The sequence below is a fragment of the Rutidosis leptorrhynchoides genome, chromosome 2 (genome assembly GCF_046630445.1).
Source record: "Rutidosis leptorrhynchoides isolate AG116_Rl617_1_P2 chromosome 2, CSIRO_AGI_Rlap_v1, whole genome shotgun sequence".
NCBI lineage: Eukaryota > Viridiplantae > Streptophyta > Magnoliopsida > Asterales > Asteraceae > Rutidosis > Rutidosis leptorrhynchoides.
The window spans coordinates 685287896-685307967 of NC_092334.1; the positions used below are offsets into that span (position 1 = coordinate 685287896).

General features: G+C 28.2%; 1 pseudogene; it reads right to left on the reverse strand.

The window, feature by feature from the left end:
- LOC139890330 (immune-associated nucleotide-binding protein 9-like) overlaps positions 1 to 16962 on the reverse strand; it is a 39797-nt pseudogene extending 22835 nt beyond the window's left edge.
- Positions 16963 to 20072: the final 3110 nt, after the last annotated feature.

Here is a 20072-nt window from a genome sequence, read left to right on the forward strand (position 1 = left end):
TGCAAAAAGAAAATAAAAAAGATGAGGATTATGGTGCAACAAAGATGATAAATGGTGGAACGATAATGAGGAAGAAATGACTATTGCCTAGATAACCATTTAACTACGATGTCTAGATTAGAAACTAACTCTATATATATGCTTCAGAGGACTGAAGTTTATATAGTTGGAAAACAAAGACCATGTATGTTATTAAGTCTTATATAGTACTCCGTAACCGTTATTAAAAAAATTTATGCAAATAATATAGGTTAACTAATACAACTAAAACTCCATCCAGATATATGTTTACTAGGTGTTATCATTTATGTAGTGCGGATTGTAACTTGTTTGCAGCTAATAAAATTTGATTATCTTGATGAAATATTTACTCATTATTTACTTATCTTATTTGAAGTTTTAATCTTGCTGAAATACAATATCAATTAGATGATAGAGACCTATGTATTGCAGATAGTGGTAACACACATACTATAATCAAATCTAAGAAATATTTCATTAATTTGAAATCAACTGAAAGAATTATTAATACTATATCAGGTCCCGCGAACTTGATAAAAAGAAAGGCAAAATTCATGTTATCAAATGGTACAAATTTTCTGATAAATAATGTTTTGTTTTCTCTCAAAATCAAAGAGAAATTGATTAAGTTTCTCTGATATATATCATAATGGATATGATTAGCAGAAAATGATAAAATGAGAAATATCTATGCATCTCCGACAAGAATCATGCGGTTGAAAAAAAAACTACCAAGGCTTAGTCCTGGTTTACATTATACATATATAAATGTACCAGAAGCACATATGATGATTATGAAAAGCGCATATGATGAAAAGCGCAACGCATATGATGAAAAGCGCAGCGCATATGATAAAAAGCGCATATGATAAAAAGCTCTGCTCATATGATTAAAAGCGCATATGGTGAAAATGATATATTAATGAAAAGCGCATATGATAATTAATGAAAAGCACATATGATGATTAATGAAAAAGCACATATGGTGATTAATGAAAAAGTACATATGGTGATTAATGAAAAGCACATATGGTGATTAATAAAAAGTATATTGTGAAAAGGAATCACAAATGTTTCTGGAAAGAATTCAAGGTGAGATATGTGAATAAATTCATCCACCATGTGGACCATTTAGATATTTCATGTTCTGATAGACGCATTTGGTAGATGGTCTCATGTTTGTCTATTATCAAGCCGTAAAATGGCATTTGTGACGACCCGGAAATTTCCGACCAAATTTAAACTTAACCTTTATATGTTTCCGACACGATAAGCAGAATTTGTAATGTTAAATCTCAAAAAGTTTGGAACTACATTCATGTAATCAATTACCCTTTGACCGTGTTCGACGATTCACGAAAAATTATGTGTATATAGATATGTATATATAATATATAATATTAACTGAAAACATTAACAAAGTATTAGATATATGATACTTTACATGAACATATTTGTTTTGATATATTTATCGACGGAATTAAGAGATAATATCAAATAATTGAATTATCAGATACATTATGATATGATTACGGGCCTATCTTATGAGGTCCACTGTGATTTAAGAAATCTATTCTTTTTGACAACTCAATACTTAACCAGTATGATAAAGATAACGATATTTATATTTTATTTTATTAAATATATAAAACGATTTAAATTAATATTATATATATTTTTTATACGCGTATTATACGTACATAGTTTTATACTTTTACTATACTTTAACTTTACCTTTACTTTACTTTTACTTTAACTTTACCTTTACTTTACTTTTACTTTAATAATTCACTTTAATAATTCATACTTTAATAATTCACTTTAATAATTCATACTTTAATAATTCACTTTAATAATTCATACTTTAATAATTCACTTTAATAATTCATACTTTAATAATTCACTTTAATAATTCATACTTTAATAATTCACTTTAATAATTCATACTTTAATAATTCACTTTAATAATTCAAAAATCTATTATAAATAGAATTCAATAGGTTTCATTATTTCATAGAAACTTGAAAATATATTTCTCTAAACTCTCTCAATCGAATTACATATATATATATATATATATATATATATATATATATATATATATATATATATATATATATTTACTTAGTATTATTTCAAGATATTATTAGTATACATAAAATACTACGACGGAGTTATATTCAGACGATTTCAAAATAAGTTTTCAAATGGGATAGAGCTAAGGAAATTATGGGTTATAGCTATGAAGGTTATGGGTATTGATCGAGGGTATTGCTCGTGAGGTCAACCTAACATTTATCATTTTCGTTGCGTCTACGTACTTTCCTGCAATATTGAATCACAATATTGATACGTGAGCATTCATATCTTATCTTTTATATATTAATAGTGTATCCCTAACTAGTGCTCGAGTATATATGATTATGCATGTTTGTATGCTTAGTTTCGTCATTAAATAGTTTATGATAAATCACGAATTTGATACATATGCTACTGAGATAAGTTATATGATATGCATGTCATTGAAAAGCTGAAGAAAAAAATTAATAACTTTTCATTTAGAAATTGTGTGGTTTCGATGAACGGATTAAAAGATATGGTCAACTGAATTATCATTAATTTTAATATTATTATTAAAACGATTATTATAACTGTTATCAGTTGATGTTATTGCTAAAATTATCTTTATTACTAAAAATTAATATTTTTATTGAAACTATCATTTTATTATTTTTATCATTATCATTATTATCAATATTATTTTATCAAATAAATATGCGTACAAAGATATTTTTACCACACGTAATGTAATTACATTAATAATACATACCACTATATTTTTATGATATTAAGTGAATTTTATAAATTTTATTACTTGAGATATATAAAAGTATATTTTTATCATATATGAATTTTAATATAAATTTTTATTTATTAATAAATGACTTGTATTATTTAGTATAATAAGATCTGATAAATATATTTAAATATATAAAACTACTATATATAAGTTATATAATAAACATGTATAGATTTTGGAAGTCATTTTGGGTCAAGTTGACTTTTGTTGACTTTTGCATGTCGGTCTCGAGCATTAGGATTGTGATACACTACGACTTGACCTAAATTGTTACACAGATATTGACCAACATATAAATATATATACTTAATATAGGTTCATGAATCCGAGACAAACCCTGCACTTGTTCAGTGCCGTCATATACATAATTGCTACGAAATACAGTATTGTGAGTTTCATTTGCTCCCTTTTTATATATATTTTTGGGCTGAGAATACATGCGCTGATTTATAAATGTTTTACGAAATAGGCACAAGTACTAAAACTAATTCTATGTGGGTTTAAACCAGAAATATACCCTTAGCTTGGTAACATTAAACTACTTGTCTATGTACGGTAGGCGCGAATCCTAAAGATAGATCTAATGGGTCTGACAAACCCCATCCTGACTATGGGATGCTTTAGTACTTCGAGGTTATTTTAAACACACCTGATCTGGTGTACTTCAGAGGGTAAAACATGAACGTTAAGGCTTGTTACCGGGTGCCTACAACTTATAGAATACTTTTATACACTTGCGAGTGTACGGATATTTATAGAAACTGAAATCTTGTGGTCTATTACTATTACGGAAATGATGGATTATGATAAACTAATGAACTCACCAACCTTTTGGTTGACACTTTAAAGCATGTTTATTCTCAGGTATTAAAGAAATCTTCCGCTGTGCATTAGCTCATTTTAAGGATATTACTTGGAGTCATTCAAGACATACTTTGAAAGACATTGCATTCGAGTCGTTGAGTTCATCAAGATTAATATTAAGTCAATTATAGTTGGATGTAATATGAAATGGTATGCATGCCGTCAATTTTTGATATAAAGAAAGTTTATCTTTTAAAAACGAATGCAATGTTTGTAAAACGTATCATATAGAGGTCAAATACCTCGCGATGTAATCAACTATTGTGAATCGTTTATAATCTATATGAACGGGTCCTTTCAGTTGGTATCAGAGCGGTGGTCTTAGCGAACCAGGTCTTGCATTAGTGTGTCTAAGTGATAGTTGTTAAGATGCATTAGTGAGTCTGGACTTCGACCGTATCTGCATGTCAAAATTTTTGCTTATCATTTTTAGTCGTAAATCATCTACTTACCATCCTTAGGAAATTACCTGCTTATCATTCTTAAGTCTAGACGCGTTTTCCTACATTTATTGCATAATAGTGTATAGACGAATTCTTATCTTAGCATATCTGTTACTGTGAACTTTGACTGACATCTTTCAAAGATTCCTCCGTAATTTATAGGATTTTGGTATTATATATACATATGTAAATTATGTATTGAAGAATACCAAATCTAAATTCTACAATCTATTTCATACCAAAAAAATTCTTTCCCTGATCATACAAGATGGATCCCTCAACCAGTTCGAGTTCCTCGAATTCCGACAGCTATGTCGATATGGATTTCCACATGAGCTCCGACAGCAGCGTGACCGGAATGAATCAACCAATTAGCCATCATCTATTCTGGATGAATTGGGGATGGGTTCGTAATCTACTTAACCATTGGAGACAAGAAGAAGGCGATCCCTTTCATCCACCACATTACCCTCTTGGCAATGAACCTGAAACACTTACCGGTGAACCTGTCCGAAACACCATTTTCTCTCTCATTTCCAGAGTATCTCGTCATAATTGTATACTATACCAAATTCTAGATCTTATTTATCCGCTCGTTCGAACTGACAATTACCCCGGTGTAATAGAAGAAGTCAACGAGCTTCGCGCTCGGGTAGTGGCTTTGGAGAATATGGTGCAAAGGTTACAAACACCAGCAGCAGCACCAACAGCATAACCAGTACGACCATCAATAACATCAACAGTACCATTACCACCACCAACAACAACCGCATCGCAAACCTCAACTTCACAATCTGTCCCACGAGCATCGACGTCATACGCCATGTAGATACCAAGGAATACCACAACGATGAAGTATTGATTCATAACTTCATTGGAGAAACATTCTACGGCGATTATGTAATTTCTAAAGTTTAGAAATTATCTATCCTCGCCTTAACCATAAATCAAATGAGTTTAACTTAATATTAACTCATTAAATCAATATTATATCTGAAGAAATATACACATATATATTTCCATAAAGACTGTAATAAAATTCTTTTGTACAAAATATTAATTGTGAATTTTTTTTTAACGGGTAGGTAATACCCGAGAGATATATAAATTCACAATTAATATGTTACATTCTTCGAATCTGATTCAGCAAATCATCCATTATACTCCCTACTTTCACAAAAATATACATTCTTTTATAGAAATCAAAACAACCATACTCATTCAAAATCTAATTACATATTCTGATTTTGAAATCTCAGAATTCGATTCAAGATATAACCGAAATCATCACTCTTAGATTCCTACATCTTTCAAAACTATACTTTGACTTCAAAACTGTCCTAGAACCTCATTTCTATTCATGGAACTCACAAAAAATATTTATATCATTCAAAATCTTAGAACATCATATGTATATTAACAATTACAATATGTGTTCAAACACTTCAAAATTCCTAAAGACATGCGAGATGATGATCCAACCACATATTACCCACTGTCATGCATCTGAAAAGCTCTCGAAGCCAAAGTTATAGTTTAACACGTATCCTTGTCAAATCCTTTGATATTTATTACCAATTATAATTTTTCAATCTCTTTCCAAAATAGACAGTTTTGTCACAGCTCCAGCAAATCACCTTCATTTGTTTATACGGATAAACCTTATTATAACAATTACCCCTTCATCATTGTTATCGGGGAACCTTTCATATCTCGCCACATTAGCAGTAAACGTATCAACAACTTCATTAACCTTCGACTTAAGCCTCTCCGAAAAGCCACTATACTTATTCATTAAAACCCCATCATGTACTCACCTACATCCTGTAACAATAATTGTCACACCAACTACTGGGAATTAGCAATCAGTATTTTGAATTTCGTGACAATTTTACGTCAAAAGTTATACATATAACGTCTATCTCCTAGACTTACATACTTCGAATGTGAATTTTCTGAAAAACATCCCAAACTATGAACTTGTTCTCCGAAATTGGAAAAATGCTGATGAAGCAGCGAAAATTGTAAACGACTTTAACAGTCAAAAGTTTGATGATAAAGAATAGTATGGTGGTAAAGCTGAGAAAAAGAGAAGGTTTGAAACTGGAAAACGGATTGAGCAGACCATGAAGGAGGCTGTGGACAAATCACAAAGACTAAACCTGCCTTCAAAGGATCTAAATGATTCATTGTCTACTGAAATCGTTAGCAAACAACTTACTTCTTATTCTAAACCTTCACAGACAAATCTTTTTCATCATCCATATTATCGTATCTTTTATTATAATATCTTCGATATTCCTGAAGATATTTTTACAACTATTCTTATCTGAAATCTGTTATCTCTGCGCAATATCTGCGTTACAACATAAAAAGAAACTGTGTTAGTTTCTAAATTCTAAAAAAAAAAAAATTGAATTTAAAATAGGAATGTTTTTGAAGTAGTGTTGGGAACTGAAGCATGAGTTAGTATAATATAATGACACTTGATCAACGTGATTATATTACAGTAAGTCATGCTGAGTTTCTAATGGAACGTGATGATTCACAGAGCATACCGTCATCATGTACTGTTTACACGACTCTTACATTCTACCCAATTTCCAAACATATTAAGAACATATCATCTTGATAGCTCTATATTTTCGGATATTCTGGTAATTTGCCAAATCAAGATCGTGCCATTACGATTTTCTTCTTGGAACATTAACTATGTTCATCCAAAAATTCATATCTACGAATTCTGGACCATTATCCGCTTGACTTAAGGTCGGAAAGAGAAAACGAAAGCATGAAGCTCCGAAATATAATGGAGAATATAAAGCCCGATAACAACCCCGAAATTACAAACCGTGTATATCAATGCATATAGCAATATAAAGACACGGGAAAATGAAAAACACAATAACCCCAAGGTAATGGTAGAAGAAAATAACTTCATCCGGTGGTAGATGAAAAAGAAGAATGACAGATATGAAAGTTAAGAGTATATCAAGAATCAATACTGGATGAAGCATATTAACGAATGCTTTAAAGTATGAATTGGGGAGAAAGACTAGAAGGTGTGAGCTGTGGAAATAAAGAAACGAAGGGGGTGGATTTATAGTAAAATATCAGACAGAGAAATCGAGACAGATTATCGCATTTAATCAAAGAAGGTCATGATTTTCTTAATCACCGAAGAACCAAATCTTATTGCAAAGATTTTCTTTAAATCCCATGAATTCCGAAAATGAATTATAACTACGTCATCGGTTAAAACGAATATACGTTTACTCATTTCACTCTCTTGCGATAGCTTCACTTATACTCTTCGCGTAATCAAATTGTTTTATCTATATTACTCAATGATGATAAAACTCTATTTATCAACTCATATTCGTCATGAAAACATTTTTATAGTTAGCCATGACGACCTCGATCAAATTTCGGGACGAAATTTCTTTAACGGGTAGGTACTGTGACGACCCGGAAATTTCCGACCAAATTTAAACTTAACCTTTATATGTTTCCGACACGATAAGCAGAATTTGTAATGTTGAATCTCAAAAAGTTTGGAACTACATTCATGTAATCAATTACCCTTTGACCGTGTTCGACGATTCACGAACAATTATGTGTATATAGATATGTATATATAATATATAATATTAACTGAAAACATTAACAAAGTATTAGATATATGATACTTTACATGAACATATTTGTTTCGATATATTTATCGACAGAATTAAGAGATAATATCAAATAATTGAATTATCAGATACATTATGATATGATTACGGGCCTATGTTATGAGGTCCACTGTGATTTAAGAAATCTATTCTTTTTGACAACTCAATACTTAACCAGTATGATAAAGATAACGATATTTATATTTTATTTTATTAAATATATAAAACGATTTAAATTAATATTATATATATTTTTTTATACGCGTATTATACGTACATAGTTTTATACTTTTACTATACTTTAACTTTACCTTTACTTTACTTTTACTTTACTTTAACTTTAATAATTCATACTTTAATAATTCACTTTAATAATTCATACTTTAATAATTACTTTAATAATTCATACTTTAATAATTCACTTTAATAATTCATACTTTAATAATTCACTTTAATAATTCATACTTTAATAATTCACTTTAATAATTCACTTTAATAATTCATACTTTAATAATTCACTTTAATAATTCATACTTTAATAATTCACTTTAATAATTCAAAAATCTATTATAAATAGAATTCAATAGGTTTCATTATTTCATAGAAACTTGAAAATATATTTCTCTAAACTCTCTCAATCGAATTACATATATATATATATATATATATATATATATATATATATATATATATTTACTTAGTATTATTTCAAGATATTATTAGTATACATAAAATACTACGACGGAGTTATATTCAGACGATTTCAAAATAAGTTTTCAAATGGGATAGAGCTAAGGAAATTATGGGTTATAGCTATGAAGGTTATGGGTATTGATCGAGGGTATTGCTCGTGAGGTCAACCTAACGTTTATCATTTTCGTTGCGTCTACGTACTTTCCTGCAATATTGAATCACAATATTGATACGTGAGCATTCATATCTTATCTTTTATATATTAATAGTGTATCCCTAACTAGTGCTCGAGTATATATGATTATGCATGTTTGTATGCTTAGTTTCGTCGTTAAATAGTTTATGATAAATTACGAATTTGATACATATGCTACTGAGATAAGTTATATGATATGCATGTTGTTGAAAAGCTGAAGAAAAAAATTAATAACTTTTCATTTAGAAATCGTGTGGTTTCGATGAACGGATTAAAAGATATGGTCAACTGAATTATCATTAATTTTAATATTATTATTAAAACGATTATTATAACTGTTATCAGTTTATGTTATTGCTAAAATTATCTTTATTACTAAAAATTAATATTTTTATTGAAACTATCATTTTATTATTTTTATCATTATCATTATTATCAATATTATTTTATCAAATAAATATGCGTACAAAGATATTTTTACCACACGTAATGTAATTACATTAATAATACATACCACTATATTTTTATGATATTAAGTGAATTTTATAAATTTTATTACTTGAGATATATAAAAGTATATTTTTATCATATATGAATTTTAATATAAATTTTTATTTATTAATAAATGACTTGTATTATTTAGTATAATAAGATCTGATAAATATATTTAAATATATAAAACTACTATATATAAGTTATATAATAAACATGTATAGATTTTGGAAGTCATTTTGGGTCAAGTTGACTTTTGTTGACTTTTGCATATCGGTCTCGAGCATTAGGATTGTGATACACTACGACTTGACCTAAATTGTTACACAGATATTGACCAACATATAAATATATATACTTAATATAGGTTCGTGAATCCGAGACAAACCCTGCACTTGTTCAGTGCCGTCATATACATAATTGCTACGAAATACAGTATTGTGAGTTTCATTTGCTCCCTTTTTATATATATTTTTGGGCTGAGAATACATGCGCTGATTTATAAATGTTTTACGAAATAGGCACAAGTACTAAAACTAATTCTATGTGGGTTTAAACCAGAAATATACCCTTAGCTTGGTAACATTAAACTACTTGTCTATGTACGGTAGGCGCGAATCCTAAAGATAGATCTAATGGGTCTGACAAACCCCATCCTGACTATGGGATGCTTTAGTACTTCGAGGTTATTTTAAACACACCTGATCTGGTGTACTTCAGAGGGTAAAACATGAACGTTAAGGCTTGTTACCGGGTGCCTACAACTTATAGAATACTTTTATACACTTGCGAGTGTACGGATATTTATAGAAACTGAAATCTTGTGGTCTATTACTATTACGGAAATGATGGATTATGATAAACTAATGAACTCACCAACCTTTTGGTTGACACTTTAAAGCATGTTTATTCTCAGGTATTAAAGAAATCTTCCGCTATGCATTAGCTCATTTTAAGGATATTACTTGGAGTCATTCAAGACATACTTTGAAAGACGTTGCATTCGAGTCGTTGAGTTCATCAAGATTAATATTAAGTCAATTATAGTTGGATGTAATATGAAATGGTATGCATGCCGTCAATTTTTGATGTAAAGAAAGTTTGTCTTTTAAAAACGAATGCAATGTTTGTAAAACGTATCATATAGAGGTCAAATACCTCGCGATGTAATCAACTATTGTGAATCGTTTATAATCTATATGAACGGGTCCTTTCAGCATTTGCATAGCTTCTTGCACAAATTATTAAATTAAGAGCACATTTTTCTGATTACACCATTAAAAGGGTGCAAACTGATAATGCTGATGAGTTAACATATCAAGCATTTAATGATTATTATATTTCTATAGGGATTGTTGTTGAACATCCTATTACTCATGTACATACAAAATTGGTTTAGCTGAATCAATAATTAAATGCTTGCAGCTAATAACTAGACTATTGAAAATGAGTACAGAACTCTCAAAATTTATATGGGGACATGCAAATTTACATGCTGTGATATTATTTCACATTAGACAAAGTGCAACTCATAAATATTCTTCCCTACAACTTGATTTTGGCCGAGAGCCAAATATTTCCCATTTGATTGTGCAGTGTATGCTCTAGTTGCACAACCTAAAATGGTTCTTCAAAGGAGGATGGGGATATATATATTGAAAAAACATCTTCAATTATAAGATATATTGAACCCATGACGGGTGATGTTTTTACAGCACGTTTTGCTGATTGTCACTTTAATGAAACATTGTTCCCTAAATTAGGGGGAGAAATGAAAAATAAAGAAAAAGATGCTTCATGAAAAATAAAAAATAAAAAGATGCTTCATGATGTGAACATCAATTAAAGTATATAGAACTCGCATAAAAGAATGCGAAACAAAAGTTCAAAAATGTTGCATATGCAAGAACTTGCAATTTAATTACGTGATGCATTTACAGATACAAAAAGAGTGACTAAATCATATATAATAACAGTAAAAGCTCCAGCTCGAATTGAAATTCCAAAAGCTGGCAATAATGTCACTCTTGAGTCTTTGCCACGCATGAAATGTGAAAGATCAATTGGTTCCGAAGATAAAAATCCTCGAAAATAAAATCAGCTGATAATGAGGTAAAATAAAGTGTTCAAGATGAACCAAATATCAATACTCCTTCTGCAGAGGATATTGATAATAAATACAGAAATTGCAATAAATTATGCAATATAATGGAACCGAAACAGAATGATAAATATTTATGAGAATTTTTCATATAATGATATCATGAATAAAGATGATGATCTAGAACCAAAATTTATCATTGAGTGTCAAAATAGACATGACTGAGCTTAATTGAAAGGAGCAATACGAGCTGAATTAGAATCGCTCAATAAAAGAAAAGTTTTCGGATCAATCGTGATCACTTTTAAAGATGTGAAACGTATGGGATACAAATGAATTTTTATCTGAAAAAGAAATGTGCAAATGAAGTTACAAGGTAAAACTAGACTTGTAACTGAAGATTTCCCACAAAGATCAGAAATGAATTATGAGGAAAACTTATCCTCCTGTAATGGATACAATTACTTATTAGATACGTAATCAACCTGGTAGTTACTTAAATGCATCTCATGGATGTTGTTACTGTGACGACCCGGAAATTTCCGACCAAATTTAAACCTAATCTTTATATGATTTTGATACGATAAGCAAAGTCTGTAATGTTGAGTCTCAAAATTTTGGAACTGTTAATATGGATTCAGTTAATCTTTGACTATGCCCGACGATTCACGAACCATTGTGTGTGTATATATATATATATATATATATATATATATATATATATCAAAATAAATATAAGAGTGTGTATATATATATATATATATATATATATATATATATATATATATATATGATGTTTTGAGTTAATAAAATACACTTTAATAAATTGGAATTTAAAAGTGTAAAATGATAAATGAAATAATTAAGTAGTATTAAAAATTAAATATATATAAATATCTATATGATTTATATTAATAATTATTTGTATTATATATAAAATTTATAAATATTAAATAAATGTTATGTAATTGTAATATTAATATATTAAATGTAATTACAAGTTAAAAATATAATTGTTATGTTATTATTATTGTTCTTATCATTGTTATTAATATTAATATTATTATTTGTAATATTAATATTATTATAACATATAATACATAAATATGAAGTTGATACATTTAAATTGTTATAATATTATCATATTATTATTAATATCATTATCATAATTAATAGTTAAATTATGATATCAATTATTATTTTGATTACTATTTATCATTATTAATATCATTATTATCATAACTAGTGGTAAAGTTATAATTTTAGTGTTATGGTTAATATTAGTATTTTTATTAGATATTATTATTATCATCATTAAAAATCATTATTATTATTATAAATTATCAATATTATCAATATAAAAAAAATAATACGAATTATTATTATTATCAGTAATAATATTATTCATATCAGTTTTATTATTATTATTACATTATTAGTATTTTTATTTTTATTATTAATATTAATGGTATTATATTTATTAATATGTTTATTAATATTAATTAACCTGTATAAAATATTACATACAATATATATACGCGTTATTCATATCATTATCAATATCTGTTTTATTCTATTTTTTTCTCTGTTATAATGTGCTGCTTATGATTCTTTGTCGCCTCAATTATCACTATCAAACAACTAGATTCGTCATCATTTAAATCAGATAAAACCGATGGTATCTGCTATTATATGTTTAAAAAAAACAAAGAAAACCTATATACAGCTCGTCCCCTGCACACGACATGAAATAATCAAACATTCAATTTCTTAACAAAGTTCAAAATCTAAAAATGCAGAATTGTTAGGAATAATCCACTAAAACTACCTGCCAAATCTCAGCTCTCAATTCCTAATATCGAGCACGAATTTGCGAGTCAAAGGTAAATGCTAAAAAAAGTCAAAGTTGTGTTCATCGTAAAATTCATAAAAGTTTTGATGTTTCTTTCAAAATTAATGATCTATAAAGTTTCTAAATATGATTTACAACATACTTTATGTTGTAAATATAATGTATAACATCTTCAAATTTAAAATCAAAGTTTATATTTTTTTTAAAACAGCGGACCTGCACAGCAGGCATTTTTTTTTCATTATTCTATTAATGCAAACCAGTTAATCATTGATGACTTTTAATTATTTGAAGAATCTAAAACCTTGTTATTATGATTATATGAATTTGGATCGAATGGATTTTTATTGAAGAAGATGAAGTTGAGCTTAAAACTAATTACGGGTTATAAATAATTCTGGGTAAATAATATCAGATAAATAAGCATGGAGGAATGGTGTTGACGTGTTATCAGGAGGTCATGGGTTCGAGCCCTGCAGTGGCCTATATTTTTTAGAAACTGATTTGAAGGTAGTTTACTATCCTTTTTCATTTTTATTATTACTATTATCATTATTATTATTATTATAAATATTATTATTAATACTAATTGTTATTATTATTATTATTATTATTATTATTATTATTATTATTATTATTATTATTATTATTATTATTATTATTATTATTATTATTATTATTATTGTTATGATTATTAGTATTATTATTATTATTGTTATCATAAATGTTATAAACATTATTATTATTATCACATGTATAAGTATTATAATTATTATCATTATTCTAATTATTATTATTAACCTAGTTATTATTAAGATTAAAACTATTATAACTATAAATATAATAAGTATTATTATTATTATTATTATTATTATTATTATTATTATTATTATTATTATTATTATTATTATTATTATTATTATTATTATTATTATTATTATTATTATTATTATTAGTATGATTAAGATTGTTGTTATTAGTAATATATAACCATTTATATTGTTAGTAATATTATTGTATTATTAATATTAGTATTATTAATATAATTTCAAGGATATTAAATATATTAATAACATAATTATATAATAAAAGATAATAGGATAAAGATTATAGAAATTAGTTATAATTATATGAGTACATGTAAAAGTTATGATTATAGATACAAATTAATGTTATAAGAAACCATAGTCGTTATCATAGAAATCTTGGATATAAAGATTAGTAGAAAAATTATTGAATTAGAATTTTAATTAATTTATGATTCATAGAAATTACTAAAATTATTATAACTATTATTATCATAGCACAACTTAGTATTATATCTGCTAATATAATTATTTCCAATAACATTACTATTATTATTATCACTTTTATCAATATCATTATAAAATACCACTATTTTTATTAACTTTAGTATTATCAAAATTAATAATAATTTCATAAACAAATGATCTGCATATAAAAGATATATATTTATCTATATATAAAATGAAAATACACATAATGAAACTTATTAATCCACTATATATATAAATCACATCACTAAGAATAATATATAAGTTCGATTATGATTATGTGTATTAATAAATACACAAATGTTATAGGTTCGTGAATCTGAGGTCAAACCTGCATTGTTCAATATCGTCATATGTATTTTTACTACAAAATACAGTATTGTGAGTTTCATTTGCTCCCTTTTTAAATGTTTTTGCAATATATATATTTTTGGGACTGAGAATACATGCGCTTTTATAAGTGTTTTACGAAATAGACACAAGTAATCGAAACTACATTATATGGTTGAATGATCGAAGCCGAATATGCCCCTTTTAGCTTGGAACAGACCCCCTAATTGACGCGAATCCTAAAGATAGATCTATCGGGCCCAACAAGCCCCATTCTGGAAATTGGAATGCTTTAGTACTTCGATTTTATCATGTCTGATGGGTGTCCCGGAATGATGGGGATATTCTATATGCATCTTGTTAAGGTCGGTTACCAGGTGTTCAATCCATATGAATGATTTTTGTCTCCATGCATGGGACGTATATTTATGAGAACTGGAAATGAAATTCTTGTGGTCTATTAACATGATGGAAATGATTATTTATGTTAAACTAATGAACTCACCAACCTTTTGGCTGACACTTTAAAGCATGTTTATTCTCAGGTATGAAAGAAATCTTTCGCTGTGCATTTGCTCATTTTAGAGATATTACTTGGAGTCATTCATGACATATTTCAAAAGATGTTGCATTCGAGTCATTGAGTTCATCAAGATTATTATTAAGTCGATTATAGTTGGATATATTATGAAATGGTATGCGTGCCGTCAACTTTCGATGTATTGAAAGTTTGTCTTTTAAAAACGAATGCAATGTTTGTAAAATGTATCATATAGAGGTCAAGTACCTCGCGATGTAACTAAATGTAATGTATTCGTCCAGATGGATTAGGACGAGTCGTCTCAATTACTACTTATCATTATAGATCACTTGATAGTGATATATATAAATATACCTAAAGGGTTTAAGGTATCATAAGCATCTAATGCAAAAGCCAAATGAATGTATTCTATTAAATCACAAAGATTTTTATATGGGTTTATACAATCGGGACGTATGTGGTATAACTGATTAAATGACTACTTGATAAGAAAAGTGTATACATATAAACTTATTTGCACGTGTTTTTTATAAAAACAATGTTCGGATATGTGATCATAGCAGTTTATATCAAATATCTTAAATAAAGAAATCTATGAAGTCATTCAACTTCTAAAGAAAGATTTTGAAATGAAAAAAAAAAACAAGTATTACGTTGATTTACATATTGAGCATATGACTAATGACTTACTTATACATCAAACAACTTATAACGAAAAGTTTTTAAAACATTTTAATATGGACAAGACAAAAACCATTAAAGTACTTCTATGGTTGTTAGATCTCAATATTGATACTGATCCATTTCATCCTCTAAATGATCATGAAGATCTTCTTGGTTCAGAAGTTCCATATTTTAGTAAAATTGGGGCGCTTATGTATCTTACAAATTATACAAGACCTGACATTTCTTTTGCAGTTAATTTGTTGATAAGTTTCAGCTCAGCTCCTACCAAAAGACATTGGAATGGAATCAAACACATATTTTGATACCTTAGAGGAACTACTGATTTATAATTATTTTATTCTAACAACTCGAAACAAGATTTGTTTGGTTATACAGATGCAGATTATTTATCTGATCCACATAAAGCTAAATCTCAAACTAGATATTCCTAAATGGAGGCACCGCAATATCATGGCGTTCTCAAAAACAAACACTTGTTGCAACATCATCAAATTATACCGAAGTGATTGCATTACATGAAGCCACTCGGGAATGTTTTTGGTTAAGATCAATGACACAACTCATTATTGATTCTTGTGGACTAGAACGCGATAAAATTTCAACAACTATCTATGAAGATAATGGATTCACCCCTCTAATAAAATCTAAGTTTTTGTATAAAACAAAAGAACAATACAAGATAACCATTACCGGGAGTATCGATAACATTAAGCACCCGGCCATCATCTAATACAGTGGTCTTTAACTGAGAAGTAATTGTTACATCCGACGAACTACGTTTAGACTCAAATTTCTTTGCCCCTAGGATACTATTACCAGTTGCACTTTTACCATTTCCCGTTCTTCCTACTAGAACAAGAGTTAATGGAGATGTAAACTCAAATTCGTCAGCCGCAATCGAACACCATCCCATTGTCTTACAGAATGTATTAACTGTCACAAACAAATTTATAGCTAGTTTAAATATAATGGGTTATAAATCAAAGTAAGTGTTAGGTTTTGATCATACAAAAATGGATAAAGTAAATGGTACCTTAAAAAATAAGAACACAATGATGTAACTTGAAACTGTTGAGTAGAAGTATGGGTGAAGCAGTACGTTATGGGTATATAAATACGGAATACTAATCGTAATAATGAAAGAAGGCAAACCGTTCAAGAGCAACGAAGCTACAAATTGACTGTTCAGTGACCAAATTTAAAATTACCTTATTTTAATTTAACAAAGGAGGACTTTAAGTTTTACGAATATAACTTGGGACACATTTCTGAATACTAAAGTTTTCGTTAATAGTGTGTTTTGGGGGACAAATTTATTGTAAGTGGAGTTTGAGTTTTTCGTTTTTATGAGTTCAAGTTAATAGCATTTTTTGGGTGATAAATTTTATAAAGCTTATAAAAAAAATAAATTCTAAAAAAATAAGCTACTTTAATTAAAATAAGAAATTAGATAACTAACCTTTATATATATAGTTATTTATCATTAACTTTATTGTCATTTTTAGTCAATTTACTACAAAATAAGCTCGCAGCTCTAGTTAATTTGCCAAACACTGATGAAAAAATAAACTTCAATTTCTGGCTTAAAAAATAAGGTCCAACTCTAGCTACCAGCTCCAGCCATAAACTCCTCTAACTACAAATTCTAGTTTAAGTTGATTGTGCCAAACACATCCTAAGACATAAAAAAGATTTGCTAGTGATAGTTATGCGAGGTGTATATAAAATAGCTATTATATTTTAGCAGAAAATACTATTAAATACGATACAATTTTACACAAGATATTTATTTATTTAGAGAATGGATATACTTAAACCTTGCTACAACACTTATAGGCAGTGTACCTAATCGTACAGTAGTGTAGTTTTTAGTAAGTCCGGTTCGTTCCACAGGGAAAATCTTTAAACAAAGCTTAACGCTATATTAGTTTACTTTTATAAAAATACAAATATATATATAAGTAATATTATTATTATAAAGGGGGGTTTTTACCGTTTAATGACCGGTTTGTCGATTTTAAAACTTTAGTCGCAGTTAAAACCAAATGTAAAATATTAAAAATAAATACAAGACTTAAATTAAAGCGTAACGTAAATAACGATAATGAAATTGCGAATAATAAAAGTGCGATAAAATAAACTTGCGATAATTAAAAAGTACGATAATTAAAAGTGCAATTAAATACAATAACAATAAAAATGCGATAATTAGAAGTGCAATTAAATATAAAATAAAGGAAATTAAATATGAAATAAAAGAATTATGCTTATTTAAACTTCCGTAATCGTGATGTTTGACGTGTTGATTTTAGTTTTATGCCCATGGATTAATTGTCCTTTGTCCTGGATTATTTAATATGTCCGTCTGGTTTTTGTCCATAACAGTCCATCAGTCATAAATATAAAGTGCGAGTGTCCTCGTCAAATTATCCTTATACCCGAAGTTAAATATTCCAACTAATTGGGGACTTAAACTGTAACAAGATTTTAATACTTTGTTTAATAATTACACCAGGATGTCGACTGAGTGTAACCCAAGGTTTTAATATTTTGTTATCAATTATACCAAGTGTCCTTGTACATAATTTCACCCCTGTTTTAATTATTCTAGTGGCTATTAATCCATTCCCGTGTCCAGTTAAATGAACGATTATTCGTACATATAAATACCCCGCCCATCGTGTCCGATCGAGTGTAAATGATAATTTATAGGGACGCCCAATTGTAAATCTTTATATTAACATTAACAAACTATCATTTAGTTAAACAAATATAAAGCCCATTAATAGCCCATAGTCTAATTTCCACAAGTGTCGCTCCTTTGTCCAAACCCCAATTATGGTACAAAGCCCAATTACCCAATTTTAGTAATTAGCCCAACATCATGATTACTTCATTTTAAATAAGCATAATAATAACTTAGCTACGAGACATTAAATTAAAAAGGTTGAACATAACTTACAATGATTAAAAATAGCGTAGCGTTACACGGACAGAATTTTGACTTACACCCTTACAACATTTGCTAACATACCCTTATTATTAGGATTAAAATTAAAATTAAAATTAAAATATAAATTATAGGGAGTTTCAGAATTTGGGGCTCCGCGACTCGCGGCCCTTTTTGCCTTCAAACTCTTCGAGTCGCGGAGTTTGTAAATACAGCTCACTCCATTTTGGCTCTTTGTTTAACGACGGTTTATTATATAAATATAATATATATATAATTTATATAATTAATTATATATTATATTATATTTATATATATAGTTAACTTGTAATTTTTAGTCCGTTGCGTCGAGCGTTGAGAGTTGACTCTGGTCCCGGTTCTGGATTTTCGAATGTCCTTGCGTACAATTTAATATCTTGTACTTTGCGTTTTAAATCTTGTACTCTTGTAATTTCGAGACGTTTCTTATCAATAATTGGAACCTCTTTGATTGTTTTTTGTACTTTTGAGCTTTTTGGTCGTTTGCGTCTTCAATTCGTCGAATCTGTCTTTTGTCTTCACCTTTTATTATTTAAACGAATATCACTTGTAAATAGAACAATTGCAACTAAAAGTTTGTCTTTCTTGAGGAATAATGCTATGAAATATATGTTCGTTTTTAGCATTATTAAATATTCCCACACTTAAGCGTTGCTTGTCCTCAAGCAATATCGTCTTGAAATACAAGAATCACTTCTTTATTCTTCACACTTTGTGCATCAGTGATTTCTATACGGCGGTATAAACAATGGTAGTAACGATATGGTTTACAGTCCCACATGACTATAAAAATTTAGATCCATTAAGGAAATTGGATCTTTATGAAAACATTTGATCTTTTGAAAATTAAATCTAGTTTTTTTCCTAGATAAGTTTTCCGGAATAACCCTTTACCGGTGTTTGCAAAATATTTTTGTGGGTTTGGTGGGTTTCAGATTTGAAAATTTTAGCTCAAAACTTGCGGTTTTGTGTCACCCACTTGCTAACCTTGTATTTGGAAAGCAACACGTCCAGTTTACTTGTCCCGTATATTA